At 36.6% G+C, this 8640-nt stretch overlaps 1 pseudogene; it reads left to right on the top strand.

Annotated features, from left to right (window-relative positions):
* The first annotated feature begins 5901 nt into the window (after positions 1-5901).
* On the top strand, positions 5902-6630 carry LOC148297570 (secreted RxLR effector protein 161 pseudogene; annotated as a pseudogene).
* Positions 6631-8640: the final 2010 nt, after the last annotated feature.

Here is an 8640-nt window from a genome sequence, read left to right as displayed (position 1 = left end):
CTCGTCCCGAAGGTTGCATTGCTGAGCGGTATATAGCTGAAGAAGCTGTAGAGTTTTGTACCAAGCATTTATCTGATGTTAGTACAGTTGAAGTGCCTTCAAGCCAGAATATGGGACTTTTAAAGCCATTATCAGGTTGCACAGTCAGCTTAGTTGATATGGACTTGTTGAACCAGGCACATCTATATGTCTTGGAGAATACGGAGGGAGTCCTACCTTATATCGAGTACATATGAGTTTAATTTTTCATATGTAGCCATTTTAAATATTATTACTCCTTATGTTTATCTTATATACAAGGGACCGTAATGCGTGTTTTTTTTGTGTCAATTGTAGGGAACATATGATCCACATCAAGACCACTTATCCAAAATTTAGAAAGAGAACAAAGTGGCTACAAGATAAGCACAATAGCATTTTCATTCAATGGCTACGCTTTAAGGTATATATGTTATAGAATGACATATTGAACTTATTTTAATTTTCTTTCTTTCTATATATATGTTAGATTGAATTAAGATATATGTTTAATTTGCAGGTTGAAAGTGAATTTAATGGGGACGACAATAATGGCATATCAGAAAATTTGAGGTGGTTAGCAGCTGGTCCAAGCATGGCAGTGCCATCATATAGGAGCTATCTTATTAATGGTGTCAAATTTAACACCAAGGCACAAGATGATGTGCGAACTGTCCAAAATAGTGGAGTTTATTTACTTGCACATACTATGCAAGTTGTTAGTGCCAAGGATAAAAACCCTATTATCTCCAATATGGGTTTTTATGGGGTTATTCAAGAAATTTGGGATCTTGACTACCAAAAGTTTAGAATCCCAATCTTCAGGTGTGATTGGATAGATAACACTTCGGGCCTTGTAGTCGACGAACTTGGATTTACCCTTGTAGATCTGAGTAAAATTGGACATAGGAATGACCAATTTGTTATGGCTTCTCAAGTCAAACAAGTATTTTATGTTGACGACCCAATGCCTAATAGAGAATATAATGATGTTATTGGTGATGATGTGCTAGGTGATATTAGAATTGAGTGTGAGCCATTTACTAGAGGGATACCAAATGTGGACACATTTGATGGCCTAGTGGGTGAGTTTGGGAGTGAGAATGTTAGAGATGGGTGTGAAGATATATGGATTGATTGATTGTTGTAATGTATGACATTAGTTATGCAGTTAATTGTATGACATTAATTCATAGCTCTGTATATCATTTTAATTCCGATCACATTTTCATTATGCAGGCTTTGGGCCCGACAAAATAAAAATTAAAAATAATCGGTTAAAGCTGAAAATACGACGGTCAAGTTACAAAAATCGCAAAAAGAGACGTCTACAAAACAACCAACGTCGGGTTTTCACAACCGACGTGGAAAGACAACGCAAAAATGAAATAAAAACCGCCATTTGAAAAAGAAAACATGTCGGTTAATTAAAATTCATTTAAAAAAGGTTAATAAATATTTAAAACAACGACGGTAAATAAAATAATCAACAACGAACAATAAAGTATAACACGACGGCAGAGCTCAAACCGACGAATTTACGGATATAATCAACTGATGATTAACGTCGTAAAAACATTGTTGCACGTCAGTTATAATTAAACAATTGACGTCTCGGAGAATACACACGTCAAAAAAGGTTATAAAAGAGACTTAACAAAGACTAGCCACGTCATGGAATAAATAAATAACCGACGTAGTAAGTATATAATAACGTCGAATAATTGAATTCTTGGGACATAGTAAAGTATAACCACGATCTTTATTTTACAATAACCGACGTCAAATCCATAACTCAAGGCGTTTCGTTACTTATTAACGACGGTTAGGCTAAAAGCAATGACGTCTCAGAGATTACACACGTCTAAGTGGCTCACAAAAGAGACTTTTAAAATGCCAACCACGTCAAAGTCTACAACCACCGACGTTATAAAATACTAACAACGTCCTAAAATGTGACTCCTAGGCCATAATAAATGGATTAAACATGATAGGTGTTTTAATTAACCGACGTGTAATATTAAATCCACGTCGTTGGTTTCTGTGTTCAAGCCGTCAAAATAATTTTCAACGTCTGTGGTGACCTCAAGGGTCGTGGTTATTTTGTTTTTACGTCAGTCCAAATAAATATATGCCATGTTAAATATTTAACATGTCACTTTTTTTGACAAAACTGACGTCTAATTTACCATGTTATATGTTTTAGACGTTAGTTTTTTTATTTAGTGAACATAGTATTTATTAACCACAACGGTTTATACATTTTTCACGTCGGTTTTGTTTTAATTAGAGACGTTGATAAACTTATTTACGTCGGGTTTGTAGTTGTTTTTGACATTTAACATTATTTAAACGTCTGTGTTTTACTAGAACCGTCGTCTAATATAGTCGAAAGTTGTCTTTGTATGCTTTTATGTATGAAATAGACGTCGGTTTTAGTTTTGTTTATGACGTGTAATATATTAACCACGTTGGTTATTTGCCGTCGTTATTTCATGTGTTAAAAGACAGCGGTCGATTTCACGTCGGTTGTAAAACATTATACACGACGGTGGATTCCCGTCGTCTATTTCGTTTTTTGTAGTAGTGTAAAAGTGAGCTATCGGTTCGGTTTCGGCCTTTACCTTGCAACACGAGACTTTCTATTATATTTTGTTATTATTATTATTACAATTATTATTATTGTTCTAGGTTAATGATTATTATTAAAATTCACTTATGGCTTGATAGAGGGGTTTGGGGTCATTATGGACCTGTTTAAATGTCGATTATATGTTTACACTCAAATATACGTCTAAGTGTTTGGGTTGTGGGTACATTGGATATTTATGCAGATTTTAAAAGGTTGTCTTGGAAAGTGAATAATAAGGGTTATGAATTCTGGTCTGTTGAATGGTGTATTATACGTACGTGGAATTGATTTGAGAACGGATGTTGAAAGTTATGAGTGATCTAATTCAAATTAGTGAATTTTTAGGATGGAATACGTGATTATGGGAATTTTGGCAATGCTTATTACTATTATTGTTATTATTAGGGCTATTAATATGAGTTATAAAGGATTGTGGTAACTTTGAGTATGATATGGATTTTGGTTTTGGTGCATTAGTTTATGTGGTTATCGGACTTTGAATTTCAATATCTTTGAGAATTTCGGAATTGGTATGTACATATTGGTGGGCTATGGTTTTGGGAATTTTAAATATGGTGTTTTTGATTTTATTATCTTGCCTTATGGGATTTTCAGAGGTTGTATATTTCTCAAGTATATGAATAGTGTTTTGAATATTAATAAAATCGAATGGGCTTATTTAGTTTTGGTATTTTTCTTAATTATGGTTTTCAAAAAGGAAGTATGGGCGTTATTTTATTATATATAATTATTTTATATAGAAACGATTTGTTTTAGAAACTGGATTTTGAGAATGTTATCTTTATTATATATTAGTTTATAAAAGGGGATTTTGGATCTTGGCGATGACATACCATCTCATGTACCCCCCTTGGTTATTGATTCTAGAATTGATGGATACTTGGGAAACTGTGGATATGGTTTGGATAAGTCGAAACCCGGGCACCCTTGACGGAGTGTTACCGTAGACCCTTAGCAGGGTAGTCTGCACACATAGGACTTATCACAGGCACACGAGTATTGAGGATTCTGATGTGCATACTGGTGGGCCTAGTCCCTCGGTTGGATGGCTCGTCCCTGAAAACATGGTTGTTGAGGATTCCTCCATGTTGTTCAGCCAAACGATTCCCACATTGGATTGTTTTCCCCGGTACATGATGTGTACTATCATATGTACCTTCCCTTGGATACTAATACTTGGAAATAGTGGACATGGATACTTGGATACATGGAAATGGATAGCTGGCTAGTCTGCGCGCATAGGACTTGTCAAATGTGCACAAGTATTGAGGATTCTGCTGTGCGTGCTGGTTAGCCCAGTCCTCCGAATGGACGGCTTGTCCCTGTCCACATGGTTGTTGAGGATTCCTCCATGTGGTCTAGCCAAACGATCCCCGGATTGGATTGTTTTCCCTTGATACAAGATGATGGTGTGAGGCGTGTATCGTTATATATATATATATATATATATATATATACATATTAAATATATGTGGATTTGTTTTTGAGATGAGATTCTTGAACTTTTGCTTCGTGAGTACTCTGAACTGGCATGAACGTTTGATTTGTGGTTTTGAAAGGGTTGTTCGGCAACATATGCCTTGGATAGGGTATGGTTGCGGGAAAGAATTGATAAAAGTAAAGGAACTTGTAAGGTGCTCAGTGTGTGCCTTGTCGAATTTGATGTTGTAAACGAATCTAAGTTAAATCATTGGTATTACTTTAAATAATCAGATATTATCTAAATCATGATTGTTGACTTAAGAACTATGTGTGGCTTTATCCCTCACAAAGGGGTACGTAGGTAGCCTAGGGTTTAATCTAGGTGCAGCCACAAAATAAATTGTTTGAGCTATGCTTGTATTGTTCTAAGTGTGGAAATGAATTTTGGGATAAGAAAGGTCTTCTTTGATTACTGTTACGTTAAGTGTTGCGGGTGCATGGATTTACAAATGAGTTCCAAAGCTAGAACGTTTTAGAAATGTTTGGTTATGAGGTCGGAGGCCCGTTTGTTTGTTGTATGTAACATACTTTGTGCATGCTGAAGTTTGGTGATTATTAATTACATTTTCGACAGGTTGAAAAATTTGGTAAAGTCAATTTTTCAGGGGAGATTGTCGACATTTCGGAAGAAGTCTCGGCCCTCTTTTCCTTTGTTTTAGGGGGAGAGGATGTTTGAAACTAGTAAGTGGGCCCGACATCGGTATGATGTCGAGAATTTTACAGGATTCGTCGTGGATTCTGAGGAATTCTGGGCGGGTCCTGTCACTGATCCAATTGACAATCCAATCCCTTTACCCACACTCACCCAACCTCCACGTAGGTCTGAAATGACCAGTAAAGCACCTGATAGATATCTGGGCTTACACCATGTTCTTCTCATGGGAGATGACATGGAAGATCCTAAAACCTACACGAAGGCAATGTTGGACATTGACTGAAAGAAATGGCAGGAAGCCATGAAGTCTGAGATGGATTCTATGTATACCAACCAAGTCTAGACTCTGGTTGATCATCCCGAAGATATTGTATCAATAGGAAACAAATCGGTCTTCAAGAGGAAGAAGGGCTTAGATGGCAAAGTGAAGACCTACAAAGCTAGATTAGTAGCTAAAGGCTACAGGCAAGGAGAGGGAATTGACTATGAAGAAACTTTCTCTCCTATAGCAATGATAAAATCCATCTGCATACTTCTCGCCATAGCAGCATATTATGACTATGAGATATGGCAGATGGATGTGAAAACGGCTTTTCTAAATGGCCACCTTCAAGAAGAAATCTACATGGATCAACTTGAAGTATTCATATCTAAACATGAAGAGAAGAAACTATGCAAACTTCAAAGGTCCATTTATGGACTGAAGCAGGCTTCAAGGAGTTAGAACATTCGTTTTGATGAAGCCGTTCAAGGTTATGCTTTTAGTCAAAATGAAGATGAACCTTGTGTGTACAAGAAAAATAGTGGGAGCGCAGTCGTATTCCTCGTACTATATGTAGATGACATATTAATGTTTGGAAACGACATAGGCATGTTGACCTCTGTGAAACTATGGTTATCAAAGACCTTCTCAATGAAGGATCTGGGAAATGCATCTTACATACTGGGTATCAAGATCTATAGGGATAGATCGAGAAAACTAATTGGATTATCTCAATCCTTGTATGTGGGCAAGGTGCTCGGAAGATTCCAAATGGAAGATTCCAAGAAGGGTTTTCTGCCAGTCAGACATGTTATTTACCTATCTAAGAGCATGAGCCCTAAAACCCCAGAAGTAGTGATACAGATGAGCAGGATCCCATATGCCTCCGTAATTAGGAGCCTAATGTATGCCATGCTGTGTACGAGGCTTGATATTAGCTATTCTGTGAGCATCACAAGAAGATATAAATTAAACCCAGGAACAGAACACTGGAGTGCTGTAAAAACTGTGTTAAAGTACCTCAAAAGGACCAAGGATATGTTCCTAGTCTATGGGGGAAACCCAGAATTACAGGTGGAAGGATATACATACTCAAATTTCGAATCTGATGTTGATGATCGGAAATCCACTTCTGGATATATGTTCACATTGAATGGAGGGGCAATCAGTTGGAGATGTTGCAAGCAGAGTACCACTGCGGACTCCACAACTGAAGTAGAGGACATAGCTGCTTCAGAAGCAGCAAAGAAAATGATCTGGGTGAAGAAGTTCATTATTGAACTTGGAGTGGTTCCAAGCATTGAGTCACCAGTCATTTTATATTGTGACAACAATAGGGCTATAGCACAAGCCAAGGAACCAAGGTCTCATCAAAGATCCAAGCACATTCAGAGGTGCTATCACTTAATCAGGGAATATGTTGCTAATGGTGATATTAGCGTGCTCAAGGTGGCTTCAGCAGACAACGTAGCAGATTCACTCACAAAGCCTATGAGTCAGCTTCAGCTGGACCGACACATGGAGAAGATGGGTATTAGATACATGTCAAATTGGCTTTAAAGTGCAAGTGGGAGATTATTAGAAATATGCCCTTAAAGTCTACTAATTATGTAATAGTTAGGGTTAAGGACATCTTTGATAAAAGACACATTATGTTATCAATGGGCAAGAAATGTTGTTTTATGCATTAAATCATCCTACATTATCTTTTAATATGTAGAACAACCATAGTCCAAGGAATACACAAGTGGATATGAGAGCTATGTATAAATGGAGACTTCTCATCATCCCTAAATCCTGAATATATTCCTAATCATAGAAATATTGATTGGGCGTCAATATTCCGCAAAGACCAGTACACACAGTATCGTCTCTATATGTAGGGAATGGCAAGGTCTTAAGCTATTAAGTGTGGAGACACATCGATATGTCTGTAGGTGCTTGTAGAACACCAAGTACACTGAACCTGATCCAACACATGAGGCATGGAAGTCTTTACTCCCATCAAGCTGGAACTCATAAATTGCAATGGTGCAAACTAATCTTTAGACCTGAGGCATCACTGATGTTTTATGGCTATGTCGTTAATCTTTCAGGGCACTATACAGTCATGTTGAATTAGGCATAACTTAAAGGTGCTCATCAGGATTCTCAATAGAGTCATGAAAGCAAATGAATGTACAACAAGGAATCTCTACTCTTAGTAAAGGAGAGAGAATACTCCAAGATATGATTGGTCAAATATTTGCGCAGAGTAGTGGATAAGACTTGAAAGAAGAAGTCTTTAAGTCTTACCAGGATAATCATATAAAAGGAATTATTCACATTAGAATATTGACAATCGGATTCCATGATCTAATAATGTGAATAAGGAGTATTGACATAAGAGAAGGATTCAATTGCACGGTCATTCCAATTTGAATAGGTTCTTTCACAAAGTCTCATTTAGCTCGGATAACCGTGACTTGCTGCAAGGTGACAACCATGGTTTGTGGATGTCCTAAAAGGTTTCAATTAACCTTCATTAATAGGAAGAATTAAATTGTTGAATTTAATTCGTATATCATCTCTGAGGAGTTAAGTCAACCCACTACCTTGCTAAAGGGAACCTACGGATTTGCACATCCAAAGAATGTGATTAGAGGTACAAATGAGGAGAAATGAAATGAGGAGACACAAGTTAAAGGTTGATACTCATATGTCAAAGTCAATGGTCAAAAGTCAAAGGCAATTGACCAAAGTCAAATAGTTCGACTGGGTCAAATAGCGTAAGACTATAATTATAGTTTAATAGTTAAATTATAATTAAAAGATTAATTATGGAATTAATATTGACATATATAAATATTGGATTGGACTTTTTAAATATTATTTAAAAGGAAAGGGACAAAATAGTCCAAAAGGCTATTGGGCCCAAGGGATAAAGTAGCATAAGATGACATGACCCATGGAGCAAATGGAGCCCCAAATACCCACCCAGAATTCAGCACCTAAGGGGAAGCTCTCCCCTTGCCTTTTTGTGTTGTCCTATATAAGCTAAGTGTTGGAGAAAACCTAGCTAGGGTTTTTGGTTTCCTACTTTGGTTGATGAGTGATCATCTTTGTATCTCATCTTCCATAAACCAAAAATTGGTCAAATCAAGAAAGTAGACTAGCATCCACACTTCTTGATTGCCTTATCTTCATCTCTAGGAGCATTTAGTGTGGTGATGTAGATGACTTCAATCTTGGAGCCTTAAGGTGAAGGAGTCAAAATCAAGAGAAAGAAAAGGCATTTCCAACAAAGGTGTTCATTCTTGAGAAATCAAGAAAGGTCATCAAGGGTAAAGATCTATTCCCTTTTTATTTTTTCTTTTTGTGTTCAAAGAGACTAGGCTAAGATACTTGGTTTAAAATGAAAGAGATTTAGCTCAACTAATATAAAAAAAATGAATTTGCCATTTATAATGATTTTGTTGTATAGGTTGTGGCTAAAGTTCATTTCCCAAGCATTGGATGAATGTTTCCTTCAAGACTGTGCATGCTGAAGTTTAGGAATTTTAAATTGTGTTTTGACAAGTTGAAAAATTT

The sequence above is a fragment of the Prunus avium genome, chromosome 1 (genome assembly GCF_965620075.1).
Source record: "Prunus avium chromosome 1, drPruAviu1.hap1.1, whole genome shotgun sequence".
Classification (NCBI taxonomy): Eukaryota; Viridiplantae; Streptophyta; class Magnoliopsida; order Rosales; family Rosaceae; genus Prunus; species Prunus avium.
This window is presented reverse-complemented; position numbering and strand designations above follow the sequence as displayed.